Genomic DNA, 19,550 nt, shown 5'->3' with positions numbered 1-19,550 from the left:
CCCTCCCAGCCGGCTTTCTGGACAATGACTCGTGTATAAGTCGAGGGGGGCGTTTTCAGCACAAAAATGTGCTGAAAATCCCGGCTTATACACGAGTATATACGGTAAATGTTTATTTTTTTCCGTCCACATTCCATTAATTCATGTGAAGCACCTGAAGGGTTAATAAACTTTTTGAATGTGGTTTTGGGCACCCGAAGGGATGTAGTTTTTAGAATGGTGTCACTTTTGGGTATTTTCTGTCATATAGGCCCCTCAAAGTCACTTCAAATGTGAAGTGATCCCTAAAAAAAAAAATTGTTTTGTAAATTTTGTTGTAAAAATGGGAAACCACTGGTCAGCTTTTAACCCTTATAACTTCCTAGCAAAAAAAATATGTTTAAAAAATAGTGGTGATGTAAAGTAGGCATGCGGGAAACATTATTTATTAACTATTTTGTGTGATATGACTCTTTGATTTAAGGGCATCAAGATTAAAAGTTTGACAATTGCTAAATTTTCAACATTTTCAGCAAATTTCCGATTTTTTTCACAAATAAATGTAAGTCATATCAAAGAAATGTTACCACTATCATGAAGTACAATAAGTTATGAAAAACAATTTCAGAATCAGTAGGATCCATTGAAGCGTTTCAGAGTTATGGCCTGGTCAGGAAGATGAAAACAGGCTTCAGGGTGAAGGAGTTAAATAAACACACAAAGTCATTTATTTGAAATAAAAACACCCCAACCCTTTTGTACCTATTTATTCAACAAAAATAAAAACGCAAAGTTAAACTCACATTTCTGCCGATAATTCATTAGTAGCCAAGTCCTACGATGATCCGGAGCAAAGTTATATTCACCTTTCCGCCGATAATCCATTAGTAGCCAAGTCCTACGATGATCCGGATGGTTTGGAGAGTAACATAGTAACATAGTTAGCAAGGCCGAAAAAAGACCTTCCAAAGTCCATCCAATTCAGCCTATATTCCGTCAGAATAAATCCTAGATCTAAAGAATCTAATAACTGTAAGATAAGATATTGTTACGCTCCCGGAAGACATCCAGGCTTCTCTTGAACCCCTCGACTGAGTTCGCCATCACCACCTCTCAGGCAGGGAATTCCAGATTCTCACTGCCCTAACAGTAAAGAATCCTCTTCTATGTTGATGGAAAAACCTTTTCTCCTCCAGGTGCAGAGAATACCTGTCACGGTCACTGTGTGTCTGGACGCAGATGTTACCGCAAGGCGAACCCATAACACACGTGACCCTGGATACAGCGCCTCCAGTGGGGCGAATTTAAATAATAAAACGTGCAGATGGATACACCGCCTACACCTGGCGAATTTAGGTATTACACGTTAATATAAATTCTGGAAACCCCGCCTCCAGTACGGCGAATTTAAATAATAAGGGGGACCTGGGAAACATTAACAATGGTGGGCCCTGCGATAGGGAAAAGGGAAGTGGAGACCTCCTGAGCTCCCCTGAGCCAGTGTCCCTGCACTCCTAACGTTCCCTATGCCGGTTCCACACCGGGCGCCGCACGCGTACCTCAAAGCCCTTGCTCGCCCTGACCCTAAACCCTCACAAGGGAATTGGTCGGTGCGGAAACTAATCCCACCACTGCACTAACAACACACATGAGGAAAGAAGACAATACAGGGGAAACACCACTTAGCTTTATGCTCTGTGCTTATGCTCCTGCAACAGAGCCCTCCACCTGCGTGCGTCTTCTCCTCCACCTGGATGCATCACCATAACAGGATCCTTCACCATAGAGCAGCCTTGGAGCAGAGTCCACCACCAGTTGCTGCTGCTTAGTAACAGAGTCCCAAAGACGAGTTCAGCTTCTGACACGAAGTCAAGCATGCTTGAGTCCAGCTCAGCAGCCAAGTCCCACATGGTGAGTGCCACTCTCCATAGTCGCCACTCCACCAGTCCATGCAACACTTCCCGCTGACACCATCACTGCGACCCCACCACGCCATGCCAGCCCTTCGTCCAGACACCATAGCTGACACACTTCCCCCCTGGCTAAGCTGCGCAGGACTCCTCCTCAGCTCCATCCTTCCACCAGGCTCTCACCAACTCAGAATCCATGAAAGAATGAATATCACCAGCCGTGATTACACACCCTGAGACTCATTTATAGAGCCCCACACCTGAATCATAATTACAGAGAACTTTAAACTGAAAACCTAAGGTGCGATACCACTAACCACCACCGGGGACAGTCAAGTCACCTTGGCAACTTGCCAAAAGGAAAAAAAAGTTCACTCTGTGCTTTTAAAACTGTCAGATCACTTCAGATCATGACAGTACCCCCTCCTTAATGAGGGGCCTCTGGACCCTCAAGACCACTCCTCATTAGGGAAACACCTACAGCGGGGACGCCCAGATCCTGAGTTCACCCCACCACTACCTGACACTTCAGGTTAATGACAAACGCACCGCTGGAATTGGCAATGATGTTCGCTCTGGAGGCACCACTCATCTCCACAGTGCCGACCTGGGGAACGAGGTTATGTATGTATATGTTTGCTATGAGCTGATCAGACTCCACAACACACTTCCACCAGATGTTTTTTGGTGGCCACCATACATGCTCGTTCACACACAGGTCCGGACCTGAACGTTTATTGCACACATTCGTTTGTCATATTTTGGTGAACTCATTCTGGACTCGACAACAGAGGCGTCCCCCTGCTGTCACCACACTCACACCCCCGCTATTCACCAAGGGACACCACCCTCCAACCCTTTCACCATGAGGTCTGCACCTCCCAGGGTTGGTTAATGGCGAGGGTTGAGATTTGTCCCTACTCCCCCCCAGCACACCTGCTGCTCACACCAGGAGGAGAGGGAACGGATATGGAGGAAATATACACTCACTGGTCGCCTCCACACGACCAGGAGGGGACGGCATTAAAGATTTGGCGTGAGCCCCGCGGACTCTACACCAGTCTGCTCATCACTGGGACGTACCCCTTCACCTCGGGGAATACCAAGCAGCTCCGTGGGGCACCATTCCTCCCACCTGCCTGGGTACGCCCGCGTGCATGAGCAAGTCCCGCTCCCCAGCAGCGACTCTAAGGGCTTTTAGCCAGATCACAGCCGCCATTTTGATTTTCTGGTTGAGCCAAAGGAAAGGCCCCAGACCCTGATAATTGCTGCCGCAGCTGTTCAACACCATGCAGCTCCTCACTCACCTCAGTGAAGCCCAGCAGCAATTGCTCACAGGTCTCCACATGGCCACAAGCTCACCAGAAAAAAACAAAAAACTGTAGGGCTGGTGATAATGTCACGGTCACTGTGTGTCTGGACGCAGATGTTACCGCAAGGCGAACCCATAACACACGTGACCCTGGATACAGCGCCTCCAGTGGGGCGAATTTAAATAATAAAACGTGCAGATGGATACACCGCCTACACCTGGCGAATTTAGGTATTACACGTTAATATAAATTCTGGAAACCCCGCCTCCAGTACGGCGAATTTAAATAATAAGGGGGACCTGGGAAACATTAACAATGGTGGGCCCTGCGATAGGGAAAAGAGAAGTGGAGACCTCCTGAGCTCCCCTGAGCCAGTGTCCCTGCACTCCTAACGTTCCCTATGCCGGTTCTGCACCGGGCGCCGCACGCGTACCTCAAAGCCCTTGCTCGCCCTGACCCTAAACCCTCACTAGGAAATTGGTCGGTGCGGAAACTAATCCCACCACTGCACTAACAACACACATGAGGAAAGAAGACAATACAGGGGAAACACCACTTAGCTTTATGCTCTGTGCTTATGCTCCTGCAACAGAGCCCTCCACCTGCGTGCGTCTTCTCCTCCACCCGGATCCATCACCATAACAGGATCCTTCACCATAGAGCAGCCTTGGAGCAGAGTCCACCACCAGTTGCTGCTGCTTAGTAACAGAGTCCCAAAGACGAGTTCAGCTTCTGACACGAAGTCAAGCATGCTTGAGTCCAGCTCAGCAGCCAAGTCCCACATGGTGAGTGCCACTCTCCATAGTCGCCACTCCACCAGTCCATGCAGACACATCCCGCTGACACCATCACTGCGACCCCACCACGCCATGCCAGCCCTTCATCCAGACACCATAGCTGACACACTTCCCCCCTGGCTAAGCTGCGCAGGACTCCTCCTCAGCTCCATCCTTCCACCAGGCTCTCACCAACTCAGAATCCATGAAAGAATGAATATCACCAGCCGTGATTACACACCCTGAGACTCATTTATAGAGCCCCACACCTGAATCATAATTACAGAGAACTTTAAACTGAAAACCTAAGGTGCGATACCACTAACCACCACCGGGGACAGTCAAGTCACCTTGACAACTTGCCAAAAGGAAAAAAAAGTTCACTCTGTGCTTTTAAAACTGTCAGATCACTTCAGATCATGACAATACCCCCTTGTTACTGTCAAATTCCTGGGTATAAACAGATCCACGGAGAGATATTTGTATTGTCCCCTTATATACTTATACATGGTTATTAGATCACCCCTCAGTCGTCTTTTTTCTAGACTAAATAGTCCTAATTTTGCTCATCTCTCTGGGCATTGTAGTTCCCCCATCCCTTTTATTAATTTTGTTGCCCTTCTTTGTACTCGCTCTAGTTCTAATATATCCTTCCTGAGGACCGGTGTCCAAAACTACACAGTACTCCATGTACGGTCTAACCAGGGATTTGTACAGAGGCAGTATAATGCTCTCATCACGTGTATCCAGACCTCTTTTAATGCACCCCGTGATCCTGTTCGCCTTGGCAGCCGCTGCCTGACCCTGGCTGCTCCAGGTAAGTTTATCATTAACTAGGATCCCCAAGTCCTTCTCCATGTCAGATTTACCCAGTGGCTTCCTGTTCAAAGTGTAATTGTGATATTGATTCCTTCTTCCCATGTGTATAACCTTACATTTATCATTGTTAAACCACATCTGCCACCTTTCGGCCCAAGTTTCCAAATTATCCAGATCCATCTGTAGTAGAGTACTATCTTCTCTTGTATTGACTGCTTTACATAGTTTTGTATCATATGCAAATATCGATATTTTACTGTGTAAACCATCTACCAGATCATTAATAAATATGTTGAAGAGAATAGGTCCCAACACCGACCCCTGCGGTACCCCACTGGTCACAGTGACCCAGATAGAGAATATACCATTTATAACCACCCTCTGCTTTCTATCACTAAGCAAGCTACTTACCCATTTACATACATTTTCCCCCAGACCCAGCATTCTCATTTTGTGTACCAACCTCTTGTGTGGCATGCTTTGGAAAAATCAAGATATACCACGTCCGATATACCACGTCCAATGACTCACCTTGATCCACTCTATAGCTTACCTCTTCATAAAAACTGATTAGATTGGATTGACAGGAGCGATTCCTCATAACCCCATGCTGATATGAAGTTACACAGTTATTCTCATTGAGATAATCCAGAATAATATCCCTCAGAAACCCTTCAAATATTTTACCAACAATAGAGGTTAGACTTACTGATGCCACCTCAGTTTCCAGCAGACAGGTCTCACAGAGCACAGCGTGACACCCTGCAGTTGCTGCAGCTCCATTGTCTTCAAATAAATTTAAAAAATGTCATGAGGTCCCCTCATTTTTTATAACCAGCCAAGCTAAAGTCAGCTGGTAACTGGTATTCTCAAACTGAGATGGGGCCATGGATATTGGCCCTCCGCAGCCTAAAAATAGCAGCCCAATTGGAAAACACTTCACTTCTGGAAATATAGTGGTGCACAAGTAGGATAACCAAATCCATCCACTATAATGTAGAAACACTTGGCATTCGTATAGGTCTATTCAAGGGAAATTTATTGAACGTACAAAATCCAGAAAATTAAGAGACGTTCCAGTCAACACATGATCTTCAACAGTCATCAGAGAAGGACTGTGTGGAGCCACGCTGTGAGAGGGTCTACGGTGTCACACCACTGAGACTGGAAGCGGTTACATCAATAAGGTGAGTGGAGTTCATAGCTGATGAACTCCACAAACCTTATTGACATAAGCTCTTAGCACTAAAGCTGGGTTCTCATACACAGTTCAGTGTCTCCTAGATGCTGGGCTGAGCGATAGCATCAAGCCATTGCTCAGCAATGCATCCAGATATAGCAGAGTTGGAAGCACATCGTGGGACATATGCATTATTGATGGACAGGTAAGAATACTGTGATTTTTATTTGTATTCTTACAGTAAAAAATGTGTAAAAGAGGGTGGGGGTGTTTATTTCAAATAAATGAGTCTTTTTCTGTGTGTTTATTTCAATTGAAGGACTTTTTCTGTGTTTGTCTTGATTTAATTTCTGCTATGAGGCTAGTAATGGGTGTGTCTTATAGATGCCTCTCCATTACTAACCCCTGGGCTAGATGTCAGCTGACATTACAAAGCTGACATCAACCGCAATACTATTACCCCACTTGCCACCACACCATAGCAAGTGCTAAGATCCGGCCATATAAATAGGAGTATTGACCATTTTGACCGCACAGATGTTTTCCAAAAAAAAAGCCTCCATTGGATGCTGTAGCGTAAAAATTGCAAATATGCCAGCTTAGTGCCCAATACATTGAGTCCATCTTGTGCTTTTGGAGACATGTAACTGTAAATTAAGTGGGTTCTTCCCGCTACAGCAATGGCATACATGTGGATGCTAACTGCAGTTAATTAGGCTAGGTTAACATTAGCATTTGTGTGCGCAACATATCGTCTGCATGCGCAAACGCATGTCAAAACACATACAAACGCATGTTTATGCAGCGGTTTTTTATCCGCATCAGCTTATGCATGACGGCAAAAAACGCTGCGTTTACATGCGTTTTTTCAGCGCATGCGTTCGGAGAATTTCCTTGACACAAGCCACTCCCAATGGGCATGTCTTATTTCCCGGACATGATTATGTGACAAATGCATGTGTTTTGAATGCATGCGTATGCTTGTCCTTGCGTATGCATGCGTTCCCATAGACAGTAATGCGTTTATTTGACGCATTCATCTGCATGAATGCGCATATTAGACAGATTTTTGCAGCTTCCAACATGATGCATTCGCCGGACCCCACCGCACACCGAAAAACAATGAATGCGTACACTGATGCATGCAAACTGATGCAAACGCATGCCCATGCGTACACCATGTTAAAAATAGGTAAACATGACGCATATGGATTACTGCGGATGAAACACTGCGCAAGCAGATGCAAATGTGAAACCAGCCTAACATTTCATTTCATTTAACACTGTGGGGGGGGGTGCGTCCATCATCTCGCTTTACAAATCTGAGCTACCAGAAGTGTGGAAACACCCTATTTTTCCATTGACGAATGACAAACCCGAGTGGGAACCTGATTTTTGCAGGATGATTTGAAGTTTTTATTGGTATTCTAAGGCTGTGTGCCCACGATGCGATTTTTAAGCGTTTTGCCGCAATTTTCGGCGCCAAAACGTTTAAAAATCGTGTACAGAACGTCCCCCATGCATTCCTATGGCATTCCGCACATTCTGTGCTAATGCTGCGCTTTTTTCCGCGGCGGAATCGCATCGCGGAAAAAATCGCAGCATAGTCATTCTTTTGTGCGGAATCGCAAAGAATTGCCGTGATTCCGCACCCATAGAAATGCATGAGAACCGCTTACTTCCCGCATGTGGCTATGCCCACCATGCGCGAAGTTAAGCGTCTCATGTGCGGTTGGTACCCACGGTGTGGAGAGGAGACTGTCCTCCAGGCCCTGGGTACCATACCCCTGTAAAAAAAAAGAATAAAAAATAAAAAAATCTGGGTATATTTACCTTCCGACGTCCCGCGCTGCATTCCCGACCTAAGCGGTCCCAGTAATGACTTGCGGCAAGGTCCTGTGATGACGTGGTCTCGTGAGATCGCTATAGTAACGCGAGACCAACGTCATCACAGGTCTCGCAAGGCATCGCTGGGAACGCTGAGGCCGGGAATGCAGCGCGGGACGTCGGAAGGTAAATATACCCAGATTTTTTTTTGTTTTTTTTTTTATCATTTTTAACATTTTATCTTTTACTATTGATGCCGCATAGGCGGCCTCAAAAGTAAAAAGCTGGTCACACTTGTCAAACACTATGTTTGACGAGTGTGACCAACCTGTCAATCACTTTCCAAGCGATGCTTCAAATCGCTTGGAAAGTGCTTGCGAAAATCGCGGCAAAATCGCGAACAGAATCGCGGTGAAATCGCGCTGAAAAAAACGCGCAATTTCTGGGAAGGAGTCCGGTTTTTAGTGTGCGTTTTAACACGCAACGTGGGCACATAGCCTAAAAGATTTTAAATATGGTATTACAAGATATACATACTGTTGCAAATTAATGGGGGTCCAGGTCCTAATACCATCAAAATGCTGCTCTGCAGTCCGCAGCTTCTGAATGCGTTATGTTCTTCACTGCGCAGCATAAGTGACAGCTTTATTTTTAACATCTGTTTGATTACAGCAATTTATATTGTTTTGTTTTGGTTTCTTTGCTACTTACACAATAAAAAATGTTGGGTCTTTTTACAATTTTTCTTTGTGGCATTGTCATATTTTCAAGGCTTATTTTTTGCAGAATGAGTTGAAGTTTTTATTAATGCCATTTTCCGATACATAACTTTTTAAACTCGCTTTCTATTGCTATTTTTGGGAGGCAGACTAAACAAAAAATTTCCAAATAGTTTTAATTGTTTGTTTTTTTTCCGCATTTTACTGTGTAGTAAAGCTGATAAAGACAACTTTATTCTTTGGGTCTACGACTACAGCGATACCAAATTTGTATATATTTTCTTATGTTTTGCTACGTTCATTGCACACTAAGATCAATTTTTAAATTAAAAAAAAAATCTGTGCTCATCACTATATTCTAAGAGCTATAATTTTTTTCATTTTCCACCGGTAGATATTTTTAGTGATGCTATTTTTCTTTACATACGACTATTTCATTACATAGTATTCTTCATTTTAAAAAGTAGTATGATGAAAAAAAAAAACAGCTGTTTTTTTTTTTTGGTGTTTACTGTAGGGATTCAATAATGTGACGGTTTTATAGCTCGGCCAGACTCGGAGATTCCCAATATGTGAACTCTTTTGTATGTGTATTTTTCTTTTCCCATAAAAATGTATTTTATAGTAAAACCCTTTTTCAAGATTTCTTTTTTCGTGTTTTTTTTAATCTTTATAATTTTTTTGCACTTTTTTTATCCTCTTAAGGCTACTTTCAACTCCTCCTGCGCCGACGTGCGCCAAATGCACCGTCTTGCATTCTTGTGTGCTTGGCGCAGCGCCAAAAGGGCGCACGCGCCGGCAAAATCATACCAGCGCACGGTCAGCGTACCCAACGCTAAATATAGGAGGAGCTGACCGGAGGAGGTACGGCTGGGGGAGGAGCTTAGCGGCGGCCCTGTGCTGCGCCTCATAACGCAAGTCTGAAAGTAGCCTTACTTTGTCCTTTTATGGTACTGACCTGTCAATCAACTGGGGCGGCGCAGGGAGAAGCCAAACTAGTTTTGTCTGCGGCTATAGTCCTTGACCGGAGCTTTAGGCTATGTGCACACGTTGTGGATTCGTCTGCGGATCTGCAGTGGATTTGGCCCTGTGGATCCGCAGCAGATTTCCATGGGAAAACAAAAACCGCTGTGCACATGTTGCAGGAAATTCCGCAGTTTATTTTCCGCAGCATGTCAATTCTTTGTGCGGAGTCAGCAGCGTTTTTACACCCATTCCATTATAGGTGTAAAACAGCAGGTGAAATCCGCACAAAATCCGCAGTAATTCCAAAGGTAAAACGCAGGTCATTTTACCTGCGGATTCTGCAGATTCCGCGCAGAAAAATCCGCACATGAATCTGCAACGTGTGCACATACCCTTAGGCTATGTTCTCATAATGAGCTTATGGTACAGTTTTGATGTTGTGGTATTTTTACTACGACTAAAACACAGCGTCTTACAGTTCCAGCATTGTGGTTGGGATTTATAGACATCTCATGTCCTCTATGCTTTTATTTTACTTAGCATAAACTGACCTGCGGTGCGTGTTTCATTTCCATCACATGTCAATTTCTCTTGCGGGTACGTTGAGTTTTCTCTGGGGATTTCCCTCATAAACTTGTATTTGATGCGAAAAATCCGTAGGTGAAAAAATACACATGCATTCTTAGTGTGTTTCCGCTATGAAAACGCATCAAAAAACACATTTTCTGCTGTGACACTGCAAAAAACATGCAATTCAGCTATAGATTTTTTTGTGTTTGTTTATATGCCGTTCATTTATGCCAACATGAATCTGCGATTGCTTATACTATATACTGCAATACCATGATATTGCAGTATTTATGGAAATCGCAGTTCTTCTATGCAACTCAGCCTGTAGGTGCGCTTCATTGGAGGACCAAGAGTGTGTGCACACGTTGCGGATTCTTTTGCAGAATTTTCTGCGTGGAATCTGCTATTTTGGCAAAATCCGCAGGTCAAAATCGGTGTTTTTCCCTGAGGATTTATTGTGTTTTTTGTGCGGATTTTGCCTGCGTTATTACACCTGCAGATTCCTATAATGGAATAGGTGTAAAAACGCTGCGAAATCCGCACAAAGAATTGACATGCTATGGAAAATAAACCGCTGCGTTTTCGCGTGGATTTTTCCGCAGCATGTGCACAGCGGTTTTTATTTCCCATTGATTAACATTGTACTGTAAATCACTAGGAAATCTGCAGCGGATTCGCAGCAAATCCACAACATCCTTCAGCATGCCCCCAGCTGCCATGACAGCCCACTGGTTACCCGTAATCATTGAGAGCTGATGGACCAGGCATTCTGTCACTGGTGTCATTTAAAGGTAGCCTGTCACCATTTTTGTGTTATACCAGCTAAAAATATGATCTAAGCGTTTGCTATCCATTCTGTAAATACGTATGTAACCCCATCTCCCCCTGTATTGTCCTGAAAAAACTTTTTTTTATTTCTCCAGTGCTGTATTCTAATCGGGTCCGTTCGGTCCGATGGGCATGGCTTTAGGACACTCCATCTCTTCCCCCGTCTACTGCTCGGCGTCCTGGATGTGGATAAGGCCTCCTGGATCATCCTCATCACCGTGAAAAATGTTGCGCCTGCGCAGACAAATGGTCTCTTGTGCTTGTGCAGTATGCTTTGCCCAACTGCCGGCAATGCCGAAAAGCAGAAGTGTATTTCAGTCTCTATCTCCTGCTGTCTTCAGATTCCCTTTAGCATAATGTCACACTCTCCTTGATGTTTTTCTTGAAAAGAAGTGACTTCTTTGCTGTCCTTCTTGACACCAGGCCAGCCGGCATAATGCTTCAGCTCACTGTGCCTGCAGATGCACTGACATGCCTTCTGCCAATCCTAATAGAGATGAACCAATCCCGTAACATCTCTAAGGGCAGAGACGCACTGCCATATATCTCGTGCGAGAATCGCATCGTAAAACGCACTGGCTGTCGGCTCTCCTGACCTGAGCATGACAGCTGCATAGTAATCAATCATGCTGTCATGCTCAGGTCAGGAGAGGTGCCGGCCAGTCCGTGCAGTGCGATGCGACTATCGCACGAGAAATACGACAGTGTGTCTCTGCCCTAAGAGATAGTCCTGGTACTTGCTTGACTGTCTTGGGCACCATGTAGCTTTCTTCAAAGAAAGAGGTTCAATTGAGGTGCAACTGCTGTGAGGTTCTTAACCCCTTAATGACCACCGACACACCTTTTAACGGCGGCAGTTAAGGGTACTCATTCCTTAAGATAACGTCTTATCTGAGCATGCTCAGGTGTTATCCGAGCATCTGGGAGTGCTCGTATACTATGTTCGAGTCTCTGCGGCTACATGTTGTGCTGCTGTTAGACAGCCTGAACACATGCGGGGTTTGCCTATTTGTTAGACAGCCTGAACACATGCGGGGATTGCCTGCTTGTTAGACAGCCTGAACACATGCGGGGATTGCCTGCTTGTTAGACAGCCTGAACACATGCGGGGATTGCCTGCTTGTTAGACAGCCTGAACACATGCGGGGATTGCCTGCTTGTTAGACAGCCTGAACACATGCGGGGTTTGCCTACTTGTTAGACAGCCTGAACACATGCGGGGATTGCCTGCTTGTTAGACAGCCTGAACACATGCGGGGTTTGCCTGCTTGTTAGACAACCTAAACACATGCGGGGTTTGCCTGCTTGTTAGACAGCCTGAACACATGCGGGGTTTGCCTGCTTGTTAGACAGCCTGAACACATGCGGGGTTTGCCTACTTGTTAGACAGCCTGAACACATGCGGGGTTTGCCTGCTTGTTAGACAGCCTGAACACATGCGGGGTTTGCCTGCTTGTTAGACAACCTAAACACATGCGGGGTTTGCCTACTTGTTAGACAGCCTGAACACATGCGGGGTTTGCCTACTTGTTAGACAGCCTGAACACATGCGGGGTTTGCCTGCTTGTTAGACAGCCTGAACACATGCGGGGTTTGCCTGCTTGTTAGACAGCCTGAACACATGCGGGGTTTGCCTGCTTGTTAGACAGCCTGAACACATGCGGGGATTGCCTGCTTGTTAGACAGCCTGAACACATGCGGGGTTTGCCTGCTTGTTAGACAACCTAAACACATGCCGGGATTGCCTGTTTTTTAGAGACAGCTGCAACACATGTGGAGATATCCTAACAGCCACAAATCATGCAGCCGCAAGGACTCGAACATAATATACGAGCATGCCCAAGATACTTGGGATAACACCCGAGCATGCTCAGATAAGATGCTATTCGAGCACATTTGCTCAGCACTAGAAAATTAAACTCGGATCACACTTGTAGCAGAGTCTGAGCCGAGGGTTATTTCCATATAGTATCCGATTCTCTCAAAAGAGGGAATCATCGGCTGCTACTCGCCAGTGTGAGCGAGCCCTAAAGCAGTCAATCAAGGAAGCAAAGATGGAGAAAGATGTAAGCAAATATTTCGGAAGGTGCTGATGGCTACGTCAAGATTACACCAAGCATCTGTGACAGGTTTCAATGGCTATTTTGTGCTGACAGACACTCCAAGCACCATATCTATGTCTAATAACCCGCCACTAAATATATATATTTTTAAGCATTATTTTTGTGGAGTTTTTAGCCAGAAAAAAGACACATCCAAATACTCTAATTAGTATGCCCACACTGAGTTTTATGACATCCATTTTTCTGCCAAGTTTATGAAGTACAGATTTTTCCGTGCGTGTTTTTTCTGCTTGTAATCCTAATCCAGTTGCACTTGGCAAAATTTAGGGCTATTTTTGTATTTGCCAAAACGCCTCAAGAATTAACATCTAGTCATGTCCCCATCCAGATCCCCATATTGTAGTTATGTCCCCATCCAGGTTTTACAGCTTTTTCTAGACTTCAAAACATCAAGAGGGAAAAAAAAACACCTGTGAGTTTTCCAAGTGAAAACTCGGAAACAGTAGACAGTGTAGACAGTCCCTGCAGCCACACATACAGTAAGGGTCCCGATTCACTTAGCGACGCACCAGTGATCCCGACAACGATATGACCTGTAGGGATCACTGGTGCGTCGCTAAATGATCGCTAGTGAGCTGCCAAACAGGCAGAGCTCTTCAGCGACACAGCAATGATCCAGCGATCAAACACAGCGATGCGTGCTGGCCAGCGGGACGCCGACGGCGAAAAATGTATCCTGCAGGGGGGGCCGGTCGCTGCTGCGTGTCACATCTAGCGAGATCGCAGGCGAGATTGCTGTTGCGTCACAAAATCGGTGACACATTAGCGATCTCGCTAGCTATCTCGCTATGTGAGACGGGGCCTTAAGGACTCCGAGGGAACAGAGGACAGGTGAGAAAAAATCTTTCTTTTTTTTTCCTCTTTTATGTGTTTATGAAAAACGGCACAATAGGGGACATATCCATAAGTACAATATGAGAACCTGGATGGGGGACATATCTACAATATGGTTACCTAAATGGGGACATAACTACAATATGAGGATATGGGGACATGACTACAATATGGCGACCTGGATGGGGACATAACTACAATATGAGGATATGGGGACATGGATGGGGGACATGACTACAATATGGCGACCTGGATGGGGACATAACTACAATATGAGGGTCTGGATATGGGGACATGATTACAAAATGGAGACCTGGATGGGGACATAACTACAATATGGGGACATATCTACAATCTGAAGATCTGGATGGGGACATAACTACAATATGGGGATCTGGATGGGGACATGACTACAATATGGGGACCTAGATATATATATATATATATATATATATGTGTCTCAATGACATGTATATATATATATATATGTATTCTATGTGTCTGTATCTATTCTTTCGTTTGTGTTATAAAACCTGTCATAGGGCTCTATTATATGTCCATTTTGCAAGCCGGCGAGAAAATCTCGCCATACGGATTGCATACGGATGCTGACATGCGCAAAATACGCAACCACACCTTGCTTATGGATGACATACGGATCACTATTTAGGGGTCATTCATCCGTATTACGCCTGTAAACTACGGACCGTATTTTGCGTCGGTTAGTGTGACCCGGCCTAATATGGGGACATAACTACAATATCGGGACCTAGATATGGGGACCTGGATGGGGACATGACTACAATATGGGACATGGATGGGGGACATAACTACAATATTAGGACCTGGATATGGGGACATGACTACAATATGGGGACCTGGATGGGAACATAACTACAATATGGGGACATGGATGGGGACATAACTACAATATGGGGACATAACTACAATATGAAGACCTGGATGGGGACATATCTAAAAATGAGGACCTGGATGGGGACATAACTACAATATGGGGACATAATTATAATATGAAGACCTAGATGGGGACATAACTACAATATGAGGACCTAGATGGGGACATAACTACAATATGGGGTCCTAGATATGGGGACATGACTACAAGATGGGGACCTGGATGGGGACATAACTGCAACATCGGGACCTGGATATGGGGACCTGGATGGGGACATAACTACAATATGGGGACCTGGATATGGGGACATGACTACAATATGGGACATGAATGGGGACATAACTACAATATGAAGACTTCTATGGGGACATATCTAAAAATGTGAAACTGGATGGGGACATAACTACAATATGGGGACATAATTACAAAATGAGGACCTGGATAGGAACATAACTACAATATGGGGACCTGGATATGGGGACATGACTACAATATGGGTACCTAGAAGGGGACCTGGATTGGGACATAACTACAATATTGGGTCCTGGATATGAGGACATGACTACAAAATGGGGACCTGGATGAGGACATAACTACAATATCAGGACCTGGATATGGGGACATGACTACAATATGGGGACATATCTACAATATAGGGACTTGGATGGGGACATAACTATAATATGAGGACCTGGATGGGAGCATAACAACAATATCGGGACATGGATATGGGGACATAACTATAATATTGGGACATGACTACAATATGGAGATATGGATGGGGACATATCTACAATATGATGACCTGGATGGGGACATAACTACAATATGAGGACCTTGATAGGGACCTAACTATAATATGAGGACCTGGATGGGGACATAATTATAATATGAAGACCTGGATGGGGACATAACTACAATATGGGGTCCTGGATGGGAACATAACTGCAATATGGGGACATAACTATAATATGAGTGCACATTTGTTATCACCACATCCATAGCGACCCAAGCTCTAAAAAATAAAATAAACACGCCAAAAATGTTTAAAAGGTGTATAGAAAAAAACATGGTATCACTAAAAATGTCACTTTGTCCTTCAAAGAATGCGGCCCCCCAAACTCAAGTTTTTTCTATATGCGGCCCATATACCCAGCCGAGTTTGAAACTTCTGCCATAAAAAAACTTTGTGTGAGTCTACAGAGCTGTTCACACGTCTGTTATTTTGTGTGGACCAAGTTGTCCGCACCAAATAACGGAGACATGTACAGTTTTGTCCTGAATCAATCTTACTAATGCAAGTCCATGAAAAAAATTGGACAGCGCTCTGATGCCATCTGAGTGCTGTCCATTTTTGATGGACTGTTTAATAGGTTGAGAAATCTTCATTATTATTTTTTTTTACATCCAAGAAGAGAACCTGAGGAAACTCTGTTTTTTTTGTCTTTTTCTAAAGTCAAAAACAATAGCACGGTCCTCTGCACTAATGCTTCCAACATTATGGATACGGACATAAAAAGCTCAAATGAAGACCAAGGTTGCAAGTTGTGGTCTCTGATAACTGAAGTCTATGGCTCCGATGTGGGCCATTACCCGATTTTCAGGGATTCTGACAGAACCCCTAATACAGCCATACATGTGTGTCAGAAACTTGATGTGAACATACTCTCAGCCAGAAACACAGTGGTAGTACAAAGGTTTTTTTAGACTGCTCATTCATTCTGAATTAGGCTCTGATTTTAGCCTCACTGTATTTTCTCCAATACGCTTTGGTCAATGGGTGATTTTTTTCCTTATTTTTTTTTTTGTATTGGGACTAATTCTGCATGAAATCATCCCACAAACTATTCTCAGTAAGAAACCTGCATTGCAGTTCGTATAGCAGTGGTTTTTTCTGCCACAGATGTAAAATCCATAAAAAAAAAAAAAAAAAAATTGTATTGTCACTTGGAGAAATGTTAAAGCTTAATGTCACTTAAACGAGACTAACCCAAGAGTTAACTCCCAACAGACCAGACTGCAAAATCCACGGCTGAAATCCCAGGACCAGCATCAGATTTCTCCTGCAGATCCTCTTGAGTTTCTACACCTAACGTCCATGTGAATATTGCTTTAAAGTACAGTAGACAGAGGCAGAAATAATGACTGCGGAAGCAGGACAGGTATCAGTCAGTATAGGCAAATCTTTCAGCACCGCCATTCAGATCATCTTCCCTGTATGTAGACCTGGAGATTACCTTCATCCAAAATGGCTAGCAACAGTACACACCGTGCATGATGATGCATGAAACAACGCTAGGGTTTCTGGCTATGCCTAAGATGAGAAGACGGTACATTGCTAAGAATTTATTCTGGAGGCAACTTTTCAGATTATTGATCCATGGGCACATTTTAGAGGAGCACTCATAATGGGGAGTGAACAAAAATCCATTTGCCCCAGTCCTCCTCTCCTGTCTTACCCCCTTATCTCGTGATATGCATCCCCCCTTCTTCTTCCTTCTCATGTTACAAACTGAATCGAACATCTTAAGTGTTTTGAACACTGATTACTTTGGCTCATGTGCCTGAATTTATAATATGAATAATGTAAAACACGATAAAAAAATAATAACAGCTTAAAAATATATAACTATACATATAAAACATTTGTATTTTTAATGCTTTTCTTTTTATAATATTAACACAATATTATTTATGTATAATATATAGATCATGTTTATATTAATATTATAGAAAAAAATAAAAATATAAATATTGTATATGTATATTCATATATTTTGGCTGTTGTTTTACATTATTAAAATTACAAACTTTTATTTATTTATATATATATAAGCTTAAAATATTAATAATGTAAAACACAATAAAAATAGCAGCTTAAAAATAAATAAATATACATATAAAATATTTGTATTTTTCAGTTTTTCTTTATAATATTAGTATAACATTCTATATTTATGTGCTGTATATAATATATATATAATGTTTATATTAATAGTATAAAAAATGAATACTTTATAGCTGTTATTTTTTATTGCATTTTAAATTATTAATATTACAAACATATATATATATGTTTGTACTATTAATATATATATATATATATATATATATATATATATATACACACATATATATTGTCCAGTTCTTTATAGAAATTGACAGGGGCCTAGATAACAAAGGCGGGGGGTGAGTAGGAGGGTGGACAAGCCGCTACATCATGGCCAAGATATTTTGATACAAGGCATTTCTTCAGGTGATGCAAAGCCTGATCCTACGGAAAATTGTCACAATTTGGGAACAGAAGTGTGGGATTTCAGCTGGATGTCAGCGATGCCGAGCCTTTTCCATCTGCACATGACGGACACCCCAGACAGGTGCAAGCAGCTGCCGTCAGATTCCACATCGCTCCCCAATATTTAGCAATCTATGACCTAGGAAGCCATATATTTCCCTAATAAAGCCCAGTCTCCGGCCATAATTCGGGGGGACATAGGCTGCTGAGCACTCTGCCCTCCCACATTCTTTATCACTACAGTGCAGATAAAAAGTGGGAGGTGTGATGATGACAACAAGCTCTATAGTAACACAAGGCAGACAAAGACTAGCAAATGAAGGCTACACCTGCCTGCTGGACCACCAGCCGCCCACACCTGGGCTAGTAACCTCACACCTTGGCAGTACATGTACACAGGTGCCCGGAAGGGCAGAACACTGGCTTTACTGCCTCATCAATGAATGGCAGGCACCAGGGAAGATGTGGATGGGAAGGATTGGTGATGTCATTACCTTGTGGGGAAGCATTGCAGCTTAGGAATGGATGCCAAGGTCTCGATCATGCCCAGCCATTCATCCACCAGGGCGGGTGTGATGGAAGCCACAACGATAGCCGCAGGCAGGAGCGGCAGCTGCGATGGCTGCAGAGGAAGAAGCTGCGATCACCGCGATCACCGGGCTGCTGCTGCTCAGGGCCGCTCTCTTCCTTTTTTTCCCCTCCGATGACAGTGATAAAAAGGAAATCAGGAGGGAAGAGAGAGCATCATGCATCCAGAGGGGGACCCCACTGCAGCGCTGCCATGAATGGAGGCAGACATGGATTCCTGGAGCCTTTGTCTATTGGCAGCTGGCTGGAGATGCGGAATCTGCACAGGTCTCTATCCCACCTAGCAATCCTGCGCTTCCATTGTCACGATGCTTCGCCCAGATGTCGTGATTGGCTTCCCAAACCATCATCCGCCTGTCACTGCTGGAATACGCCACTGGCCATTGCTATGCCTGGGGAATGAGCGATCTTTGCCTGCTCGCCCGGCTCCCAATGACGATTTAACGAGAAGCCATATATTAGGGGAGAAATTCAGCTGATCCAGCCTCGCGAAGGCAACGAGCAGAAGCCTGCAGCTAACCTGTCACAAGAAAGACAGAATAAGCACAGAGGGAGGGGGAGGGGAAGCGGGATGTCAATAGTGAGCAGCAGCGCCACCTAGCACGCAGCGGCAGCACTGAACATGCGAGCCAGCTTCATCACACTGCTAATGACAGCGGGCTGCGGGGACGGCGCATGCGTGCTGCGACGGTTCCCAACTTCCCAGACAGCGAGCCACTGTCACAGACCTGGGCGCAGGCAGCTCAAGTCGGGGAGCAGGGGATCACAGGGAGCAGGTCATCACAGGGAGCAGGGGATCTCACAGGGAGCAGGTCATCACAGGGAGCAGGGAATCACAGGGAGCAAGGGATCACAGGGAGCAGGGGATCACAGGGAGCAAGGGATCACAGGGAGCAGGGGATCACAG

The 19,550-nt window shown here is 44.3% G+C and overlaps 1 protein-coding gene across 19 annotated transcripts in view; it reads right to left on the bottom strand.

Annotated features, from left to right (window-relative positions):
- ADGRL3 (adhesion G protein-coupled receptor L3) overlaps nt 1-19,202 on the bottom strand; it is a 948,965-nt gene extending 929,763 nt beyond the window's left edge. For 13 of the 19 annotated variants that reach the window (XR_012220302.1, XR_012220289.1, XR_012220304.1 and 10 more), the window contains exon 1: nt 18,550-19,202. The gene's annotated coding sequence lies outside the window, so the exon portion shown is untranslated. The remainder of the gene's footprint in view (nt 1-18,549) is intronic. The other 6 variants (XM_073545376.1, XM_073545384.1, XM_073545391.1 and 3 more) reach the window with 2 other exon arrangements.
- Nucleotides 19,203-19,550: the final 348 nt, after the last annotated feature.

The sequence above is a fragment of the Dendrobates tinctorius genome, unplaced genomic scaffold, assembly GCF_039654945.1.
Source record: "Dendrobates tinctorius isolate UK_male_01 unplaced genomic scaffold, ASM3965494v1 ptg000011l, whole genome shotgun sequence".
In the NCBI taxonomy this organism is placed as follows: Eukaryota; Metazoa; Chordata; class Amphibia; order Anura; family Dendrobatidae; genus Dendrobates; species Dendrobates tinctorius.
This window is presented reverse-complemented; position numbering and strand designations above follow the sequence as displayed.